Raw genomic sequence first — 12,129 nt, forward strand, 5'->3', positions numbered from 1 at the left:
CCTAAGCAAGTCATTAAGCCTCTGCTTGCCTCAGTTTCCTCATCTGTAAAATGAGAGATTGGCCTTGACGGCCTTTTAAAGTCCCTTCCAGACCTAAATCAATAATCCCTTATAAAATAAAGGAAATAATACTTATATTGCCTGTCTCCCAGTGTTGTGGTAAGGAAAACCTTTTTTTATGTAAAGCACTATATAGAAATATAAGCTAGGGAGGCTTTTATTACCAACATCTCTTTGTGAAGATAAGGTCCTGTCATTCATTCCTTTTCTCACTGACTCACTAAATAAATATTTATTGGCTTCCTACCACATGGAAGATACTGCACTGGTGACTGTGAGGGGGTAGCAATAATCATGACGTACTCCCTGTCCTCAAGCAGTTTACAGTGAAATGGGGATAATGACGTTATACTGAAATTCATTACCACCCAACTTGACCACATAAATTATAATGGGACCCCAGAGAAAAGAGTTATTCCTTTTCATTGGTGACATCAAGGAAGGCTTTATGGAAGAGGCAGCATTCTAGGTGGCCCTTGAAGAACAGGTGGAATTCGAACAGATGGAGACTAAAGTAGGAAGACACTAAAGAGATAAAAAGAATAAACAAAATAGGTAAGTACGGACTGTATGGGAAGACTAGCAGACTGGTACAAGATAAAGCTATGAAAGGAAAAGTAGCATAGGGGCAGGTCGAGTCACGTATTAAGATAAGGACCCTGTATTTAGAAGGAGGGTAACAAAAGCAGTGGTAAGCAAGTTAGACTAGATCAGCTTGAGAGTAGTGGCAGAGAGATCATTTAAGAGGCTGTGTGATCCACAATGAAATCATCAAGGTTTGAACTAGACAGTGGTGACAGTAGGAATGGGGAGGAAGGAATGGATGAGAGAGACATTATGGAGGGAATATCAGCAGGGGCCCGGTCGCATTAAAACTGTGTGGTTTCCCGACGGCCTGAGAACAATACTCTGAACACAGAAGCTGTTTAATTGGAATGAGTTGTTGAATGTCTTTGTGACAGATTGGACATGGAGGATGAAAGCAAGGAAGAAGGAAAAGATTTACTCCCCTCCCTCCCTCCCCCGCCCCCCTACTCATCCCAAAAAGTTAGCAGCCTTGGCAACTGGGAGAACAGTGATGCCATTTCTAGAAATAGAGGAATCATATGATCAAAAGCATAAAATGGAAATAATCTTTAAGGTCACCTGCTAATTTTATAGATCAGGAGACTAAGATCCAGAGGAGTTGCAATGTTGCCAAGGCCGTTCAGTTAGTGACCGAGTCTTATTTAAACACAATACAATAATCTTTATATCACTTTACCATGCTTCTCCAGTATTGCAGTATTGGTTAGGCAGAAAGTTATTGAGTTAAGTTTAGGACATATTGAGTTTGAGGGATCGGCAAGGTATTCAGATGATATCTATCGGGCAGCTGGGAATAAAGGACTAAATTAGAGAGAAAGATTTAGGACTAGACCTAAAAATTAAAGATTCAGCTTCATGGAGATGATACTTTAAAGCCATGAGAACTTAAGGAGAGGAGATAGAGAATCTAACAAATCTGATCTCCTACTACAGCATTGTGGCAAAAAAAGAGAAATAATTAATGTGATATCCCTGGAATCAAACAAGGCTGTTTATTCTTTTCTGCATGACATAATCCGGGATGTGCTAGATTAAAGTGCTTTTGACCAGACAAGCGCTAAACGAATAGAGCCAAATTCTCCCCGCTTCGTTTTAGGAGCTCAGATGTTCAGGTAGCCCTGGGGAAAATAAGAAATCATAAACTCAAATGTACTAGACCAGGGGTAGAAGGAGATAGATTGCATTTTTTAATGCTATGCATTAAGACAACTTCAAATGACTAACTTTTCACGCCCTTCAAAATACCATAGCATTCTTTCTCTGTTCCAATTTTCTCATACTTTAACAATGCAAAAACGGGGTATCTCTTTCCACTCCAAAAGGAAGAATGAGTTGTTTTCTGTCCAAATGGCATTATTAGAAGATTTTATTATTCTGTGACCTGTTCCTCCTATCTCAAAGGCAGTTTCTAAGAACTGGTTGGCCTGGTTTATAGATAAACAGGGTGAACGCTGAATTTGGGACCCCTGACCCCAAACTGGCAAGTAGTATTTATTTACATATATATGTGTGTGTGTGTGTGTATGTGTGTGTGTGTGTGTGTACACATACAGTAAATGGAATTTCCATTTTTCTTTCTTTTCAGGTCACTGTTCTAAGAAAGACTTGGTGCAATACTGAAGAATATGCAGTGGTTTCTGTCTCTCATGGTTCTGGGGAGATAAAGGGATGGTTGCACAGATAAATAAACAGGCAAACACAGTGTAACCACATTGCCTTTGATGCTTCTCTTCAAAAAATTTCCATTCGATACTCGTTGCCTATTGGTTTCATTTGTCTCCCTAGCAAAGACAATTGACCTGCATTCTCACCCAGTACACAGATCAAATTGTTTTAGAGATTCAATAGTGCTCCTTTCACTAATTCTTTCCCTTTTTTCTCTTTCTGTTGTATCTTCACATTTCTTGTTTCCCTGGGTAGGTGAAAAGCAAAACAGAATGAAATATTGTTTTTCCCAGTCCCGTCTTGAAGGGTTAGTGATGGAACTGACAGCATTGCTGGTTGCTTAGCACCTGAAAGGTACACATGATTTGGTATTGTGAACTCTCACTTTACAATAGTAAAAATGAAGGCCCAAAGAAATGATAAAGACCTTGACCAAAGTGGCCTTCCAGACCTGGGCCATAACTCCTATTGCCTCCGAGAAAACAGTAAGGGGAGACAATCAATAAAATTCTCTTCTTTTCATGCTCAACTTCAATCAGCCATGTTTCTTGTCTATTTTGGTGCATCATGATTCAAAGGGCATGAAGAATTTGGAGCTGAGTCACAGATGAACAACTGAATATGATTATAAAGCCAGGGGAAAAGGTTGGAGTAGAATTTGGGTGATTGAGTCTAGAGAAAAGAATACAGGCAGGGCAAGCCCAATAAGCCTCTTCATATTCATGAAGGCTTATTGGGTGGCATATGAAGCCAGTAATTCAGCATCTTCACAGAGGAAATTGCTAAAGGATGTCCCATGAGCATCTCAAACTCAACAGGTCTGAAACAGAGATCATTATCTGCTCCACTCCCAAACCTCCCTTTTTTCCCCCTCACTTCCATATTTTTATCAATGGCACCTCCATCCTTTCAGACAGCCAGCTTCAAAAGCTATGAGTTATTTGCCTCCTCATTCTCCCTCTGTTCTGTTATCATAGGTATGTATAACCATGTTGACACTTAATGAGAAAGCATTTCCATTGAGCCTTCCCCTTCCCCACAGTACAAAGATGAATGGGAATGCTCTCCCATGTTGTGCTGTGTGCCCAGCCTACCTTCTATGTACACCCATGATCCAAATCCAATCATTTGCCAAGTCTTGTTAATTCTACCCTGACAACACCTCTTGTATCAATCTTGTACCTCGTAACAGTCTCCTCCTTGGTTTTATATGACTCCAGTCTCTCCCCATCCCAATATATCCTCCATGCAACTGCCAACTTCATAAGCATATATCTGACCATGTGAATGCCCTGCTCAGACCTTTCAGTGACTCCCTTTTGTCTCTCTGATAAATTGAAATGCTCTTTGGCATTTAACGTGCTGCATACTAATCTCCCTCTCTCCCCCTCTCCCTCTCTCCCTCTCTCCCTCTCTCCCTCTCCCCCCCCCTCTCTTTCTCTCTCCCAGCATAACCTCAACATTCCATTTCTTTTCCTTGTGAATGTCATTTGGTTTCCTTTCTCCGACCCTTTGCATTGACTCTCCATCATGTTTGGAATGTTCTTTTTTCTTAACTCTAGCTTTTGGAATTCTAACTCCATTCCAAATCTAGCCCAAAGTCTGCCCTCTATGTAAGATCTTTACTGATCTGAATACTTGTAAGTGTTCTTCCTCCATCAAAATTACTTTGCATCTACTTTGTATGTATTTGTACATATATTATCTGTGGGCATGTTGTTTCCCATGTGTTGCAGCACTTCCTTCTGAATTCTTCTGAGGTAGCCAGGTGGTATACTGAACAGAGCACTCCATCTGGAGTTAGGAAGACATGAGTTCAAACTTGACCTCATGTGCTTACTATCTACATGACCCTGGGTAGGTCACTTAACCTTTGTTCTCTTCAGTTTCCTCAACTGTAAAATGAGAATAGTAATAGCACCTACCTCCCAGGGTTGTTGTGAGGATCAAATGAGATAACATTTGTAAAAGCACTTAACACAGTGCCTGGCACATAGTAGGTACTAGATAAATGCTTATTCCCTTCCCTTCACCTCTCTCTCTCCCAATTCCAACTTGTAGGTAGGGTACCCAAAGATTGATAAATACTCTCATCTCAGGATTCTGCAGGTAATCCTGAGGAGCTAGAGACTTATAACACTCATGAGCACTCATCCGATGTACCTCCCAATATAAATTTATTAACTACTGTCTCCCAAATATCAATAGACTAGTTGGTATCAATCAGCATTTGCAAAGGAATAAATTACTGAGAAAGGATAATAAGGATAGAAATCACAAAAAAAAAATTCCCCCAAACTGGGAAGTACCCTCTCCTCTCTGCACCTACTCTGACCATTTAGACTTAGCCTAAAGTGTTGATAAAAAACAAAACACTTTCCCTCCCTCCCACCATCCACCCATTCCCCTGGTGGGGATACTTCTTAGACCTGGGAGTCCTTTCTGCCCTTCTCAGAGTCCCCATCAAGTTCACTTCTGGGTTTGGCATAGTTGGACTAGCTGCTCCTTTGCTCAACTGTCTTGGCTTTTGGGTTGAATCAATACAGCCCAAGTCAAGCAGGTCACTTCTCAGGGCTTTGCTGGCTCCTGGCCAGTCTCCACTACTGTTGCCCCTGGCTCTAACACTCTGGCAATAGGTGAGATCTCAGATGACTTTGATGGATCTCTCAGTCTCATAGGTCACTGGGGTGCATCAATCTCAGAATACTCATTCAGCTATGAAGTGGAAAGAATAAATTCAAAGAAGCCAAAAGAAACAGGGATGCCATGGATTCATGCGCACACAGTGGCCAGGTAAGAAATAGGCCAGTCTATGCTTCCCCCACCCTGAGGAATACAGCAATCTTCCCTACTCAAAGACTATCTGAGAAGGGATTTATCATTCTCTTAAATCATGTGTATGCATATTCAGATGTGGTTCAGCAACCAAATAAAAGGCATTTTTTTCTCACCATGCAGTAAACTGACAGGAAATAGAGAATATCTTTGTAGGCTCTGCAATGGGGGGAGGGGAGGGGAGGGTAGGAGAGGGCATATTACATACACCACGAGGTAGGCTTATCATGCCTTTACATGCATTGGAACCAGGCAGGACATATTGTGCATGTTCTAAGGTCTGTGCCTTAATTGGCCAGTCCAGTCTTTACAAATAGCTTTTATCCATTCATTTTTTTCTTTTCTGTAATATCAATGTCTGAGACAGTGCCTAGCTTGTTATAGCTGTGTAATGAATGTTTGTTGAATTTAAAAGAACTTCCTTATGAAAAGTGTTGATAAGTATGGGACATAACCCAGAGATTCTCATTGTCCTCCCTGTCTCTATTCTATCCCCTCCCCAAGCTGCCCTCCACCTTTTGGGCCTGGCTATCTTTGCTGTCCCCTTAGGGTTTCTGAGATTTTCCATCCATCCTGGAGGTGAAGTTTCTTGTGTATGTTGTCTTCTCCATTTGAGCTCCTCAAGAGCAGGGGCTTTCTGCCTTTTCCTATTTGTATCCTTAGTCTTTAATACAACGAATGACATCTAACAAGCAATTAATAAATACTTCACTCATTCAGACACTCAACCATTCATTCACATAGAATGTTAGTTCATTAAAGTCAGTTACTGTTTCATTGTTGTATCCCCAGTGCTTGACACAGTCCCTGGCACAAAACAGGTGCTTAAATGCTTTTTGGTGGGTTAGTCGATTGATTGACTAAATGATAGGGGGTTGCTTTTTTAAGGGAGCCTGGTTCACAGTTTTGTTTCTAAACAGGGAATCAGAGTAGCAAATGACTTCCCAAGGTATGTTCCAACTTATTGATGCTCTACAGATGTATTCAAACAGACATTGGCAAATGTAGATTACATCTGTCGGCATAAATGAGAATCATGATAGGCATCATATCCAAACATACACACACATTGTATGTTCATACATATGCATGTGTTGGGTACTGGTGTGAGAAATGTGTAATAAAAAGGAGCACAGAGTCAATGCTAAATATGTCATGAGTTATGAAGAAATGGATAATAATAGCCTGATGTGCTAATATATACACCAAGTGGTCAAGATCCTTTCTTGCATCTCAGAGTCTCAGTGTTTATAGAAGTGCTGGCAATCTTTCTGCATTTCTGTGACACTCAGAGCCCTTTTCCAGGGGTTATGGAGGAGAGATACATCAGCTGAGAGTGTGTGTGTGTACGTATGTGTGTATATACATACACGCACATATATACAAACACACACATTGTGTGTGTGTGTGTGTATATACATAAAATTAAGGAATTTAATCTTATCAGTGGCCTGGAGAAGCAGTATAGCATAGAGAAAAGAGAGCTTGGTCTATCAATATCAATCAACTGGCAAGCATTTATTAAGCACCTACTGTGTAGCAGATACTGTCCTAGGAACTAAGGATACAAGTACAAATAATGAAACAGGCCCTACTTACAAGGGGGCCTGGCCTTGAATCCAAGCTCTGTCACTTAATTCCTACATGATGGGCAAGTCCCTTAATCTCCCTGGGACTCAATTTCTTCATCTCTAAAATGAAAGTGTGGGACTAGATGATCTCCAAGGTACTTCCCCGCTCTAGATACTCTAAGTGCCATGCTGGCTCTTTGTTCCATTTTTGCTGAAATTGAGGTTTTCCCCAAAATAAATATTTTTGAGGTTCCAGTTCAATTTCTAAACACAAGACTAGGTCCAAGCTCATTTCTTGGTCTGTTTCATAAGAATTTCCATAGTAATAAACAATCATTGGTTTCTATTAAACAATGAGGTATTGTGGTATAGTGGAAAGATAACTAACTTTAAATCAAAAAATCTGAGTTTGCTCTGTGTGGCCATGGGCCATAGGCAAATCATTCAACTTCCCTAACCATTCCTCCAACTAGCATCTTCATCTATAAAGTAAGGATAATGGGACTGATGTTACTTATCCCAATGGATTATTATGGGTAGTAATTTTATAAGCTTTAAAGGGATCTATAAATGTGATTATTACATTGTATATTACACTTGCACATATAAAACTGAAGACTAAACAATATCTTGCCATGGAAATATAATTGGAATAATCTACTTTTAGGGGATGTTTATAGTTACATTTTCATAAGGGTATTTTTTTGGTTTGTTTTCATATTAAGATATTTGGCTTTCTTTCTTGACCATGGTCAAATGATAGTTTAATTCTACGAAGGACCTCCAAAGGTCAAATCTCAGCTAAGTGGTACAGCAGATAGAGCACTGGGCCTGGAATCAGAAAGATGAGTTCAAGTCCAGCCTTAGATACTTACTAACTATATGACCCCTAGTCACTTAAGTTCTGTGTGCCTCAGTTTCCTCAGCTGTAAAATGGAGATAATGATAGCATCTATCTCACAGGGTTGGTATAAGGACGAAATGGGATAATAATTATGAAGTGCTAAGTGTCAGACACATAGAGGGTACTTAATAAATGATTATTTCCTTCTCCACCATGATAGACCACCAAAGGTATAGAGAGCAACCTACCTATACTTCCTTATCATGGGTGACTCTAGTTCATGTCTTCCTGTATATCCTTTACAGAGGATATGCCCAAGATGTGTGAAGCTTTTTTCTAAAACTTTCAATGTGGTCTATCCATCAGTTATCCCTTGTTCTTGTTATGTAATTGAACCTCTTCCTTTTCTAGTCATGGATCTCTCTGATGAAATCCTTGATACCATTCCTCATAAACAACTCTGTGTTGTTAATTATGCTACCACCTCTTCATGCCCACCTGGTACCACTCCATTGTCCTTTGGGTCAATTCTATATGGCATTCCACAATGTGTGGCCATACCATATCACCAAAGATGGGCCTTTGTTCCAGGGTCAACGTTGTATTAATTAAAAGTACATGCAATTTCCAAAGTACAATACTATGCTTTCTTCCTCTTCCAATACTATTTTCTTACTCTTACAATTTAATGGCAGAATAATGATGCATGTGAATTTCCACAAGGATGTCTGAATTTAGATCATTTAGCCTTTCACACTGGGGTCCTTGGTCTGGTCAACATTTCCTTAATCTAGCAATGAACAACAAGTACTATTTAAGGGCCTACTTTGTGTAAAGTATTATACTATGTGCTAGGGGGCACAGAGACAGAAAGAAAAAATGATCCTTACCCTCAAAGGGCTAACATTCTATGAGGCACAGGGTCACTAACAAATAATTAAGGATACTGTCCAGATATAGCCCTACTGCATGAATTTCCTAGGTTTTTTTTTCTCCCTGCTTAGAATGTCAGTTACATATATATATATATATATATATATATATATATATATACACACACACACACACACACATACAGACACGTATAGATACACAAATACATGTTGTATATATACACACATATGTATGTGTACGGATATAGACACATACATATGTTCACACATATGTGTGTGTATATATATACATATATAGACAGACAGACAGGCATCTATCCCTAAAACATACCTAGCTAATGTCTGCTTTTGCTCTTAGTAGGCTACTATCTCTAAGTTGGGTTACTTCTAAGTTAATAGTAAGAAATTTCTAGTTGCATGTAAGACTTTTTCCTGATTCACATCCCACCTCCAGTCACAATACAAAGGACTGCACACTTACACCCACACCCACATGTATACTCACAAGTATTCAATTTAGAGTAGCCAAGCAGGAAACTGATTTTGCAGCAAACCTACGAATGGGCCAAAATGCTGTTAGTAGTCCAGCAGTTTTTATTAGCACAGATATTTCAGCATTCTAGGCCAAGTACCAGTAGCAGGTAACACAGGCAAGAAGAATAATTCTTTGCAGAAAGGGGGCTAATTAAGGGAACTGGACTATGCTGGCCCAGATGCCCAGGTCTCCTTAGCTGGTGAGGCAGAATTTGGAATCTAATTTGGCATTCTTAGGCAAGATTGTCTTTTGTAGTGTGTGTGTCTATGTAGATTTATGAGTCTATAATATACAGGTGTGTAGTATGTCTGTATTAACATATGCTGCCAACACAGGTAATCTACGTTTTCCTAAAAGTATTCGTGCAATTTTTTGTTGAATCATAAGCCTGAAATTATGGAATCCAGGCACAAGTAAAAACAATAAGAGTCCAACCCTTATGCCTTGAATCTGGATGAAGTCACAGAATCTAAGAGCTGGAAGAGACCTCAGAGGCTATCTAATCCAACTCTTACTTGAACAAAAATTCCTTCTATGACATAAATGGACAAAAGAATGAATGAATGAAAACACATTCGTCAAATGCTTACTATGTTCCAGGCATTATGCTAAGCACTAGGGATGCAAATGTGAGCAAAGAAAGATAGCCATTGCCTACAAAGAGCACGTATTCTTGTGGGGAAAGATAATACATAAAGGAGAAGAGAAGAAGGTTAGTAAGGAGGTTATATACACAGTGCCATAGTTTGGAAATGACCAGAAAACAGAGTGGTGGCTCAGTTCTGGAATGTAGAAGACTCAAGTTCCTCTATCAGAAGTTCCAATGGAAAGGCAATGAGGAAGATGGCCAGAGTATGGGAGGCATGGTTTGAAAATGGACAGCAAGTGGTATGGTGGCCTAGTTATGAACAAGATGACAAGTGCTCATTTAGTCTTTGCTTACACCCCTACAGAAATGGGGAACAAAGCACTCCCCCCAATACAGGCCATTCTACTTTTTAATATCTCTAATTGTTGTGGTATGTAGGGTATTTAGGGAGAACTAACACCTCTGATATGAGGGCTTGCCAAGCCCTTTTCTGGACTGCTCATCTGCTTTTAGTATGTACCTGACACTCAACTCTAACCTATGGCTCCAAGAAGCGATAGCATGTGCCGCAGCCACACCCTCGTAAACTATCTAGGCAGACAGCATAAACTAAGTTGAGGGTAACTGATGGGTCATGAACCCATCAGCAAGTTAGGGAGGTATCTACCCCAAGCATGTGAAGACTTTCCCCAGTGGAATGGTAGATGAGAACAATTTGTTCCAACAGATATGCAGCACTTAGAGTTTGGTTAGGCAAAGAAAACACCAAGGTCATCCACTGCACCCCAGGATCCTGGGCCATCACTCGTCATCCTGACTTTTGTCTTGCCATTGGACTTTGATGATTTTGGAAGACAGAGGGAGGATGATGACTTTGTATAACTCTGCCTCACTTAAATCCAATTCATACACGAGTCAAGATGTCACCTTGTGATGTCATTGGTCTCTTCGAAAACAAAGGACAAACTACATCTCTAATTGTTAGAAAGTTTTTTCCTTTCATCAAGCTGATTTGCCTCTTCACAATTTCCAGTCATTACTCCTAGTTCTTCTCTCTGGGGCCAAGCAGGACACATTGAATCCCTCTCACAAATGACAGACCTTCAAATACTTAATGACAGTTATCACATCGCCACAAAGTCTTCTCTTTTCCAGCCTAAACATGCACAGTTGCTGCAACTGATCTTTATCAGGCATGAACTCAAGGTCCTTCGCCATCCTGGTTGACTTCCTCTGGACACTGAGTAATTGACATCAGCCTAATGGGATTTACCTGCATGAGAACATTACTAACATCACCCTCTCCTTTCCATTTCATTTTGATTTAGTCTTCATACATTCATTTAATAAATATTCATGGAGCATCTACTATGTGCAAAGCACTCTAATAATTTACATTTGTATAGCATTTTAATAGTAACTGGCATTTCTATAGTGCTTTACATAGCACTTTCCTCAAAACAACCCTGTGAATTTTGCAAGAATTATCTCCATTTATAGTGGAGGAAACTAAGACTCAGGAGCTCTCAATGACTTGCCCAAGGTTACCTATTGAATGTCAGAACCATAATTGAAACCCAGCCCTTCTGACTTGTGACTGCCAGCAAGTGACCTCTTCTCTACACCCACCATGCTGTATGACTTGAAAATGTTTTCATGTTCATTACCTCATTTGAATTTGAAAAAAAAAAAAACTCTGAAGGGGAGGCAAGGTAGGTACTATCTTTCTGCTTTTGCATAGGAGGAAAGGGAAGCTCTCAGGGATTAAGTGACATAGCCAGTGAATGGTGAAACCATGACTTGAACCCTCATCTTATGCTCTCTACATTGCATTGCTCCCCAGAAGCAGTGCTCTTTTCAACGTGTGAAAAGGGTCTGTGATTTTGCCAGTGTGGTACTCACTCCACTGACATAAATTTCAACTTCTCTACAACTAAGTTGATAGTTCTTATGAGTTAAAATGACCAGAATTCATTATTTGATGGCTGACCTTCTGGGCAAAAGCATCTCTGAGCTTAACTAGGCTGTTGTTTGGACAAAACATTGTCCTTAGGTCCAGATCTTTGCTGTTTGGTGGGATCTGTTAAAGCTTTTACTCTACTGGCACCCCTTAGTTACATCTCCTTTCCCAAAGAGAAGCACTGGGGTAGGACTATAGAAGAAGCTCAGAAATTAAGGGTGGGAACCAGGCAAAGGCAATGAGAGTGATATGGAAATGGAGGAGAAGGCTTTAGGCTCAATTTCAGTTTTTCAGGTGGAATACAATTTTTTTGCAATTGAACAATCTAGAAACATTTTATTAATTTGGCCTAGGCCACCCTTTTTTTTCCTCAGCAATAAAAGCTGGCCATTGTGTTGTTGTAGCTAGAGGGGGGAAAATTACACAGCTCTTTTGACAATATTTTCCAGAAACTGAGCCTTGAAAGTCAAGAATATCTTCTTAAATCATGGTAAAGGGAAAGTTCTAGAGAGACAGAAGCAAAAGTTGTTGGTCTTCAGGAGCCAAAAGACAGAGACATTGAAATGTAAAGGTGAAGGCCTTCAAATGC

This window comes from Trichosurus vulpecula, chromosome 2, assembly GCF_011100635.1.
Source record: "Trichosurus vulpecula isolate mTriVul1 chromosome 2, mTriVul1.pri, whole genome shotgun sequence".
Lineage (NCBI taxonomy): Eukaryota > Metazoa > Chordata > Mammalia > Diprotodontia > Phalangeridae > Trichosurus > Trichosurus vulpecula.